The 11,664-nt window shown below is 45.8% G+C and overlaps 1 pseudogene; it reads left to right on the top strand.

The window, feature by feature from the left end:
• The first annotated feature begins 9,624 nt into the window (after positions 1-9,624).
• On the top strand, positions 9,625-10,124 carry LOC100761267 (annotated as a pseudogene).
• The last annotated feature ends 1,540 nt before the right edge of the window (positions 10,125-11,664 follow it).

Genomic DNA, 11,664 nt, shown 5'->3' with positions numbered 1-11,664 from the left:
GAACAGATACAGGTATTGAACGTTTGATTATTACAGAAGTAGTTTATGAGAACGCTAAGACAGCATTAGAATCCTTCAGCTCAACTATAGTTGAGCCTACAACAATTAGGCAGCTAATGATGGGGGACACCAAGAGGATCCGAGCCAACCTAAGACAGGACAGTCATGCAGCCTGGGTGATTTCTCCTTTGACAGATAAGGTTGGCATCACCGTCCTGGTCACCTAAGACAAACACTAATTCGTATTTAAAAAGGGGGAGATGTTGGGCCCCAACCCCCACTGGGACTCTGAGTTTCTTGGCAGCCCATAACCAGGTGCATCCTGTGTTCTAATCCTGGCTTACAGCCATGTCCTTGCCCACTGGCATCAATTACACCTGGGGTTTCTCCACTGTGCTGTAAGTGTATATAAGACTGCTTTCCCCTTGGAACAAGATCGGATAGACTCAAGCAGCTCAAGCAGTCAGATGTCTCTGCTTTTAAGTAAATCTCCAGGCTTATGCCCAATACTCAGACTTAGTCATGGTGGGGATAGAATGAGTCTCGCAGTGACTTCACCTCTTAGAAGCACGGGGTGTGTGTGTGTGTGGGAGGGTGGCGGAGTCCTTGTAAGTCAGAGTCCTTGTCCTCATTCGGTCCAGGTAGCAGCAATGTTGCAGGTTCCCTAAGGCAGTTCCTGATGGTCTCTTCTGATGGTCTCATTCAAATCTGTCTGTGCACTGTGTGATACAGTCCCCCAGTGGTCCATTGCTTGGTGTTTGAAGTTCCCACTTTGCAATCCCCACTAAATGCCATTGGAACTGTCCATGCTGAGGCTGAGGAAGAAGAATGTGTCAGTAGCTCTGGAAGGGAGTGTCTGGAGTGGTACCAGGCAACAGTGGTGGTAACTGATGCACCAGTCTCTCTTGAGCACCTCGGTGAAACTGTATTATCAGCACCAGGCATGTTAGCACACTGGGTAGATGGAGGGGAAGGCTGTGGCAGAGGGTGAGCTTTCTCTCTGATGTTCACCCTGGACTCTACCTGAGCTCGATCTGCCAGGTCTGCAAATGCCTGCCTGCTGGATTCTGTCTTGAACTGGCATGATGGTAGAGACTCCTGTGGCTCAACTTTCACATCCTCCTTGGCTGATTCAGAGGCCCTTCTGAATTGTATCTGACAGGAGGAAATAGGGTGTTGTGTTTCAAGCCTGTGTCACTAATATGAGCCACCGGTGTTAATATCTCCTCAAAGGTAGGAATATTTCTCAGCAAAACAGGATCATCATGTAGACCAGACTGGCCAAATCTTTGAAATTTGGATGACATCCAAATGTCATGCATTTTACTGTACTTAGTTGCAAGCTGCTCTTGATTATCATTTTCCTTTGAGCTAAGGACTAGAGGTTCCTTTTTCGGCTTGTCTGTTTTAGGGGTCGTTTTTTGCTTCTTTTCCGTATCTTGTTCTTTGGCTTTGCTGGCGGTCTACTAGGTTTGGTTAGTATCCCTGAAGGTGGTTTCTGTTGTGCCATGTCTATCTGCTGACTGTGCTTCTGTGTATACTGTTTGCATCCTCTTCATCTTCCACTAGCTGAGCCTATTCCTCGTATTCTTCCTCATCCTGATTTCCGCATCGCCATCCTCCACGTAGCCTTCCACATCAGAGTCGGGGGCCTCCTTGTTGTCCCTGTCGTGGCCATCGAGGTATGTGGCCTGGGTCAGGAGCTTAAATGCATTTTCTCGGTAGTCATTCACCTGTGGGTCACCTCACAGTTAAACAGGTCTAGGCTCTTGAGAATCCCTAACTTCTTCAGTGGCTCTATTGTGCTGAGGTCTTTTATTTTGTGGCCACTTAAATTTAGATGCTTAAGGTTGGGACTTTTTTCTGCCATACTTCAAGGTCCCCTGAGATTCTGTTATGACTTAGTTCGAGCTGCTTGAGTATGTTGAACTTGGGTAAGTTCGCAATGGAGGTGAGGCCTACAGGGATTGTACTTAAGAATTCCAGTTCTTCAAACTCATCTGTGAGGCCTTTGATTGTTTTCCTTCATTTGACTGACAGTTGTCCAGACCAGTTCTTTCACCTTTTGCCTCATCCCCGCAGAGAAACGAATGTGTTTCAAACTGAAGCCATCTCCCAACTCCTAAAACAGACATTTTCACCAAGCGGGAGAACTTCCTTTCTCGGAGTCCCTTCTGAAGAAGCTTTTGAAGAACTCGGGTTACTAAACTGAGGAGCCTGGAAATAAAATACAGAAATTTTGCCGCAAATTTTGTCTGTCTGCAATCCTCAGGAGTTGATGAACGCACTCGTATTCTACATCTGTAGGAACTCGCATTGGGCTCGGCTCCTTCTCTCGCTTTCTCGAGCCTTCTTGCTAGGCATCTCCGACAGCAGCACAGTGATGTAGGGTTCACACCACTCAGAAGAAGGTGTGTCTCCAGTCCTGCAGAACTGAGCTACAAACTCAGGCTCTAGCTCTACCCACGCTATGCCCGATGGCATGTTCTGACACGCCACTCTCTGCAGAGTCTCCTAAGCACCACAGCAATCTCAGGTGCGCCCAGGGGACTGAGGTCCCCATCCTGGGATCTGGGACTCCCACAGGACTCGGACTGAGCCAGATGCACCGAGGGTGCCACACACACCAGACACACCAACTTTATGTCGATCAGAAGGTTTGTGTCTACAGGTAAACAGTGCACATTTTTCAAGACGTTTGTTACTGTTTGTGCAAACATCGGGGAAGGATTGGTTTCCTGGTTGTCCTCCTCAGAGGGCTGGGAATGTTCAACCTGGGTTAAATTTGCATCAAGGTCTCCCTTTTACTCGATAACGGGGCTCTCTTGGTTGGCATCACTGCCCCACCTCCATTCCCGTCTTGCTTTTTGTATTCTTCCCTACATTTTCAAGGGCATGTGTGATCCAATCCAATCTCTGCCCTTCTTCCCCATGACCACATTGGATGTATGCCGTGGACTCTGCATACATCCAATGCAGGGTATGGATTGTTTACTGGTTTGTTATCGTCTCTCTGTAAAGCAAGCACAAAAAATGTCTCCATTACCTGCTGAAATGAGACAACTACTTCCTAGCAGCTTTGCTATGAATCCAGGCAAGCTTGGCGTTGATGGCAAGTCTCCTGAGCCAGTGTCAGTACTTGGGTTACTTCACTGATTTAACTGCTGTGTAATTCATACATTGAATATTCTACTTCTTCCTTTAGTACCAAGTGTAGAGATACTGGTTATTTTTAGTATTGAATATTATAAATATTCTTGTCAAAAACACATGCATACACACAGGGTGGTTGAGTCATGACGTGTGTGCTTCGGGTAGGGTTAGCTTTAGCAGTTCTATTGTGATAAATTGTTGGCCCACAGCTCCTAAGGGGGTCTCTGAGTTGCTTTTCTGCCCATAACCACAGGGGTATCTTGTTTTCTAGTCCTGAATTACAGCCCTGGCCTTGCCCACTGTCATCAATTACACCAGGGGTTTCTCCACTGTGCTGTAAGTGTATATAAGGCTGCTCTCTCCCTGGAACAAGGACCGACAGGGGCAAGCAACCAGATGTCTCTGCTTTTAACTAAATCTCCAGGCTTTCGCCTGATACTCAGATTTAGTTGTGGTGTGGATGCCACACAAATGAGCACTCACCTTTACATTCACAGGGTCTCTTCCAAGTCGGAGTCCTTCTGGTCATTCGCTAAAGGTGTAGCAGTTTTGCAGGTTCCCTAATCGCAGTTCTCAATGGTCTCATTCAAATCTGTCTGTGCTGTGTGTGAAGGAATCCCCCAGTGGTCCATTGTTTGGTGTTTGTGGTTTCCACTTCAAAATGCCAACTGGAAGTTCATTGGAATTAATCACATTCTTTCCTGAGGATAGACAATAACTCTGGGAAGGGTGTCTCAGGAGAGGTACCAGGCAACGAGGGTGGTATCTGATGAACCAGGTTCTCTTGAGCACCTAGGTGAAACTGTGTTTTATCAGCACCAGGCATGTTAGCACACTGGTTAGATGGAGGGGAAGGCTGTGGCACAGGGTGAGCTTTCTCTCTGATGTTCTCCCTGGGCTCTGCCTGAGCTCGATCGGCTAGGTCTGCAAATGCCTGCCTGCTGGATTCTGTCTTGAACTGGCATGATGGTAGAGACTCCTGTGGCTCAACTTTCACTTCCTCCTTGGCTGATTCAGAGGCCCTTCTGAATTGTATCTGACAGGAGGAAATAGGGTGTTGTGTTTCAAGCATAATATGTCTCTACTATGAGCATCTGGTCAAAGGTAGCAATATTTCCCAGCAGAACGGCAAAATCATGTGAACCAGACTGGCCAAATCTTTGAAATTTGGATGACATCCAATTGTAATCATTTTGCAGTACTTAGTTGCAAGCTTCTCTTATCATTTTCCTGTGGGTTATGGACTAACGTTTCCTTTTTTGGCTTTTCTCTTTTGGGGGTCCATTTTGATGTTTTTCCAGATCTTGTTTGTATACTGCCAGCAAAGCCAAAGAACAAGGTTTGTTTAGTATACCTGAAGGTGGTTTGTGTTGCGCTTGCCTTTCTCCTGGATGGTTTTTGAAATAAGCTCCCCAGTAAACATTCAGCATTCTCCCTCTCTTGCACTAATGAGATTCTAATTAATGTGGGATGCAAGCTGTGTCAATTGAACAATAGAAAATGAGAAGTAAAAATCAAATAGATTAATAAAAAGGGAAAATACAGAGTCCACATACTGTATGCTATTGTGCTCTCTTTGAATTATTTGCCAAGGAAAGAATAAGTGCTAAAATATGCTTGATTTTTAAATGCTGCTGGGTTCACTCGTATATTTCAAAACTACTTTAACTTCATAATTTAAGTAGCAGGATCGTTTCCTTGGGAAAAGACTTTCTGCTTTTGTTTCCACAGAAGGTGAAAAGCTGTGGGTTCCTTCCAGACTAGTGAGTTCATGAAGCAAGACCCCCTCGAAGCAGTTCCCAGGTGATCCAGCATCTAAGACAGCTGGGACAAGGCAGCCTCGCAGACCAACCTAGCCAGGATTTCTGGGTTTTCTTAGGATCCCCGTGGTATTTCTGCACCCCTTAACAGCAGGAAGTAGTTTGGAGAGAACGACGCCCCCTTTCCCAAATATCGTGTATAAATGTGTTTTCATTGAAATGCACTTGGTTGGTTATAAAGGGTGATGACCAGGAATATTAGCCCGATGATAGAGAAGTGAGTGGCCCTTAAGAATAAAAGTGCGTAACTATAAGTTAGAGAAATGAGACAGAAAATTACTAGACAGATGATTGTATATTTGTTTAGGTACATTTTAATAGCCAGGAGAGGGGAAGTAAAGCAGAAGCAAAGCAGAAGCAAGTACAGAAGATTTTAGAGTTTGAAAGTTTTGAAAGGCTGCTTCCCTCACAGAAGACACCAACGTATGTATGTGCATCTGAGCTGCTCCGTGGCTGGGGAAATTTAAGGTGAGACTTCTCATAGGCACAGCACAGCAGGAAATATCTGGCCCTGAACTGGTTAGCACTTTAATAGAGACCAGAGACCTCTGCTACTACTTAGGTGCAGGTAGATGAAAAAGAATATAGAGGGCACAGAGATTGGGATGAGTGTGAAGCGTTACTCAGTATCTTCACCTCCCTCTTTTTTTCTTCTTCTTCTTCTTCTAAGTGTTTTCAAGACTGGGTTTCTCTGGCTTTGAGGATGTCCTGGAACTAGCTCTTGAAGAGCAGGCGGGTCTGGAACTCGGAGATCCACCTGCCTCTTCCACCCAAGTGCTGGGATTAAAGGTGTGCCCCACCACTGCCCAGCCACCTCCCTCAATTTTAACAGGTAACCAGTGAGAGCGATTCCACTAAGTGTTTCAAGCCTCTAGGTTTCTGCTGAATTTTACCACTGGGTTTTTGCCTCTCTGGGTTACCTGTTAAAATTGAGGGAGGTGGCTGGGCAGTGGTGGGGCACACCTTTAATCCCAGCACTTGGGTGGAAGAGGCAGGTGGATCTCCGAGTTCCAGACCCGCCTGCTCTTCAAGAGCTAGTTCCAGGACATCCTCAAAGCCAGAGAAACCCAGTCTTGAAAACACTTAGAAGAAGAAGAAGAAGAAAAAAAGAGGGAGGTGAAGATACTGAGTAACGCTTCACACTCATCCCAATCTCTGTGCCCTCTATATTCTTTTTCATCTACCTGCACCTAAGTAGTAGCAGAGGTCTCTGGTCTCTATTAAAGTGCTAACCAGTTCAGGGCCAGATATTTCCTGCTGTGCTGTGCCTATGAGAAGTCTCACCTTAAATTTCCCCAGCCACGGAGCAGCTCAGATACACATACATACGTTGGTGTCTTCTGTGAGGGAAGCAGCCTTTCAAAACTTTCAAACTCTAAAATCTTCTGTACTTGCTTCTGCTTTGCTTCTGCTTTACTTCCCCTCTCCTGGCTATTAAAATGTACCTAAACAAATATACAATCATCTGTCTAGTAATTTTCTGTCTCATTTCTCTAACTTATAGTTACGCACTTTTATTCTTAAGGGCCACTCACTTCTCTATCATCGGGCTAATATTCCTGGTCATCACCCTTTATAACCAACCAAGTGCATTTCAATGAAAACACATTTATACACGATATTTGGGAAAGGGGGCGTCGTTCTCTCCAAACTACTTCCTGCTGTTAAGGGGTGCAGAAATACCACGGGGATCCTAAGAAAACCCAGAAATCCTGGCTAGGTTGGTCTGCGAGGCTGCCTTGTCCCAGCTGTCTTAGATGCTGGATCACCTGGGAACTGCTTCGAGGGGGTCTTGCTTCATGAACTCACTAGTCTGGAAGGAACCCACAGCTTTTCACCTTCTGTGGAAACAAAAGCAGAAAGTCTTTTCCCAAGGAAACGATCCTGCTACTTAAATTATGAAGTTAAAGTAGTTTTGAAATATACGAGTGAACCCAGCAGCATTTAAAAATCAAGCATATTTTAGCACTTATTCTTTCCTTGGCAAATAATTCAAAGAGAGCACAATAGCATACAGTATGTGGACTCTGTATTTTCCCTTTTTATTAATCTATTTGATTTTTACTTCTCATTTTCTATTGTTCAATTGACACAGCTTGCATCCCACATTAATTAGAATCTCATTAGTGCAAGAGAGGGAGAATGCTGAATGTTTACTGGGGAGCTTATTTCAAAAACCATCCAGGAGAAAGGCAAGCGCAACACAAACCACCTTCAGGTATACTAAACAAACCTTGTTCTTTGGCTTTGCTGGCGGTATACAAACAAGATCTGGAAAAACATCAAAATGGACCCCCAAAAGAGAAAAGCCAAAAAAGGAAACGTTAGTCCATAACCCACAGGAAAATGATAAGAGAAGCTTGCAACTAAGTACTGCAAAATGATTACAATTGGATGTCATCCAAATTTCAAAGATTTGGCCAGTCTGGTTCACATGATTTTGCCGTTCTGCTGGGAAATATTGCTACCTTTGACCAGATGCTCATAGTAGAGACATATTATGCTTGAAACACAACACCCTATTTCCTCCTGTCAGATACAATTCAGAAGGGCCTCTGAATCAGCCAAGGAGGAAGTGAAAGTTGAGCCACAGGAGTCTCTACCATCATGCCAGTTCAAGACAGAATCCAGCAGGCAGGCATTTGCAGACCTAGCCGATCGAGCTCAGGCAGAGCCCAGGGAGAACATCAGAGAGAAAGCTCACCCTGTGCCACAGCCTTCCCCTCCATCTAACCAGTGTGCTAACATGCCTGGTGCTGATAAAACACAGTTTCACCTAGGTGCTCAAGAGAACCTGGTTCATCAGATACCACCCTCGTTGCCTGGTACCTCTCCTGAGACACCCTTCCCAGAGTTATTGTCTATCCTCAGGAAAGAATGTGATTAATTCCAATGAACTTCCAGTTGGCATTTTGAAGTGGAAACCACAAACACCAAACAATGGACCACTGGGGGATTCCTTCACACACAGCACAGACAGATTTGAATGAGACCATTGAGAACTGCGATTAGGGAACCTGCAAAACTGCTACACCTTTAGCGAATGACCAGAAGGACTCCGACTTGGAAGAGACCCTGTGAATGTAAAGGTGAGTGCTCATTTGTGTGGCATCCACACCACAACTAAATCTGAGTATCAGGCGAAAGCCTGGAGATTTAGTTAAAAGCAGAGACATCTGGTTGCTTGCCCCTGTCGGTCCTTGTTCCAGGGAGAGAGCAGCCTTATATACACTTACAGCACAGTGGAGAAACCCCTGGTGTAATTGATGACAGTGGGCAAGGCCAGGGCTGTAATTCAGGACTAGAAAACAAGATACCCCTGTGGTTATGGGCAGAAAAGCAACTCAGAGACCCCCTTAGGAGCTGTGGGCCAACAATTTATCACAATAGAACTGCTAAAGCTAACCCTACCCGAAGCACACACGTCATGACTCAACCACCCTGTGTGTATGCATGTGTTTTTGACAAGAATATTTATAATATTCAATACTAAAAATAACCAGTATCTCTACACTTGGTACTAAAGGAAGAAGTAGAATATTCAATGTATGAATTACACAGCAGTTAAATCAGTGAAGTAACCCAAGTACTGACACTGGCTCAGGAGACTTGCCATCAACGCCAAGCTTGCCTGGATTCATAGCAAAGCTGCTAGGAAGTAGTTGTCTCATTTCAGCAGGTAATGGAGACATTTTTTGTGCTTGCTTTACAGAGAGACGATAACAAACCAGTAAACAATCCATACCCTGCATTGGATGTATGCAGAGTCCACGGCATACATCCAATGTGGTCATGGGGAAGAAGGGCAGAGATTGGATTGGATCACACATGCCCTTGAAAATGTAGGGAAGAATACAAAAAGCAAGACGGGAATGGAGGTGGGGCAGTGATGCCAACCAAGAGAGCCCCGTTATCGAGTAAAAGGGAGACCTTGATGCAAATTTAACCCAGGTTGAACATTCCCAGCCCTCTGAGGAGGACAACCAGGAAACCAATCCTTCCCCGATGTTTGCACAAACAGTAACAAACGTCTTGAAAAATGTGCACTGTTTACCTGTAGACACAAACCTTCTGATCGACATAAAGTTGGTGTGTCTGGTGTGTGTGGCACCCTCGGTGCATCTGGCTCAGTCCGAGTCCTGTGGGAGTCCCAGATCCCAGGATGGGGACCTCAGTCCCCTGGGCGCACCTGAGATTGCTGTGGTGCTTAGGAGACGCTGCAGAGAGTGGCGTGTCAGAACATGCCATCGGGCATAGCGTGGGTAGAGCTAGAGCCTGAGTTTGTAGCTCAGTTCTGCAGGACTGGAGACACACCTTCTTCTGAGTGGTGTGAACCCTACATCACTGCGCTGCTGTCGCAGATGCCTAGCAAGAAGGCTCGAGAAAGCGAGAGAAGGAGCCGAGCCCAATGCGAGTTCCTACAGATGTAGAATACGAGTGCGTTCATCAACTCCTGAGGATTGCAGACAGACAAAATTTGCGGCAAAATTTCTGTATTTTATTTCCAGGCTCCTCAGTTTAGTAACCCGAGTTCTTCAAAAGCTTCTTCAGAAGGGACTCCGAGAAAGGAAGTTCTCCCGCTTGGTGAAAATGTCTGTTTTAGGAGTTGGGAGATGGCTTGAGTTTGAAACACATTCGTTTCTCTGCGGGGATGAGGCGAGAGGTGAAAGAACTGGTCCTGGACAACTGTCAGTCAATTGAAGGGAAAAAATCAAAGGCCTCACAGATGAGTTTGAAGAACTGGAATTCTTAAGTACAATCCCTGTAGGCCTCACCTCCATTGCGAACTTACCCAAGATGAACATACTCAAGCAGCTCGAACTAAGCCATAACAGAATCTCAGGGGACCTTGAAGTATGGCAGAAAAAAGTCCCAACCTTAAGCATCTAAATTTAAGTGGCCACAAAATAAAAGACCTCAGCACAATAGAGCCACTGAAGAAGTTAGGGATTCTCAAGAGCCTAGACCTGTTTAACTGTGAGGTGACCCACAGGTGAATGACTACCGAGAAAATGCATTTAAGCTCCTGACCCAGGCCACATACCTCGATGGCCACGACAGGGACAACAAGGAGGCCCCCGACTCTGATGTGGAAGGCTACGTGGAGGATGGCGATGCGGAAATCAGGATGAGGAAGAATACGAGGAATAGGCTCAGCTAGTGGAAGATGAAGAGGATGCAAACAGTATACACAGAAGCACAGTCAGCAGATAGACATGGCACAACAGAAACCACCTTCAGGGATACTAACCAAACCTAGTAGACCGCCAGCAAAGCCAAAGAACAAGATACGGAAAAGAAGCAAAAAACGACCCCTAAAACAGACAAGCCGAAAAAGGAACCTCTAGTCCTTAGCTCAAAGGAAAATGATAATCAAGAGCAGCTTGCAACTAAGTACAGTAAAATGCATGACATTTGGATGTCATCCAAATTTCAAAGATTTGGCCAGTCTGGTCTACATGATGATCCTGTTTTGCTGAGAAATATTCCTACCTTTGAGGAGATATTAACACCGGTGGCTCATATTAGTGACACAGGCTTGAAACACAACACCCTATTTCCTCCTGTCAGATACAATTCAGAAGGGCCTCTGAATCAGCCAAGGAGGATGTGAAAGTTGAGCCACAGGAGTCTCTACCATCATGCCAGTTCAAGACAGAATCCAGCAGGCAGGCATTTGCAGACCTGGCAGATCGAGCTCAGGTAGAGTCCAGGGTGAACATCAGAGAGAAAGCTCACCCTCTGCCACAGCCTTCCCCTCCATCTACCCAGTGTGCTAACATGCCTGGTGCTGATAATACAGTTTCACCGAGGTGCTCAAGAGAGACTGGTGCATCAGTTACCACCACTGTTGCCTGGTACCACTCCAGACACTCCCTTCCAGAGCTACTGACACATTCTTCTTCCTCAGCCTCAGCATGGACAGTTCCAATGGCATTTAGTGGGGATTGCAAAGTGGGAACTTCAAACACCAAGCAATGGACCACTGGGGGACTGTATCACACAGTGCACAGACAGATTTGAATGAGACCATCAGAAGAGACCATCAGGAACTGCCTTAGGGAACCTGCAACATTGCTGCTACCTGGACCTAATGAGGACAAGGACTCTGACTTACAAGGCCGGCCCCCCCACCCCCCTTGACTCTAAAGGTGAGTGCTCATTTCTGTGGCATCCCCACATGACTAAGTCTGAGTATTGGGCAAAAGCCTGGAGATTTACTTAAAAGCAGAGACATCTGACTGCTTGAGCTGCTTGAGTCTATCCGATCTTGTTCCAAGGGGAAAGCAGTCTTATATACACTTACAGCACAGTGGAGAAACCCCAGGTGTAATTGATGCCAGTGGGCAAGGACATGGCTGTAAGCCAGGATTAGAACACAGGATGCACCTGGTTATGGGCTGCCAAGAAACTCAGAGTCCCAGTGGGGGTTGGGGCCCAACATCTCCCCCTTTTTAAATACGAATTAGTGTTTGTCTTAGGTGACCAGGACGGTGATGCCAACCTTATCTGTCAAAGGAGAAATCACCCAGGCTGCATGACTGTCCTGTCTTAGGTTGGCTCGGATCCTCTTGGTGTCCCCCATCATTAGCTGCCTAATTGTTGTAGGCTCAACTATAGTTGAGCTGAAGGATTCTAATGCTGTCTTAGCGTTCTCATAAACTACTTCTGTAATAATCAAACGTTCAAT

Source organism: Cricetulus griseus, assembly GCF_003668045.3.
Source record: "Cricetulus griseus strain 17A/GY chromosome 1 unlocalized genomic scaffold, alternate assembly CriGri-PICRH-1.0 chr1_0, whole genome shotgun sequence".
NCBI lineage: Eukaryota > Metazoa > Chordata > Mammalia > Rodentia > Cricetidae > Cricetulus > Cricetulus griseus.
The sequence above is the reverse complement of the archived record's forward strand: the minus strand, read 5'-3'. Positions and strand labels throughout refer to the sequence as shown.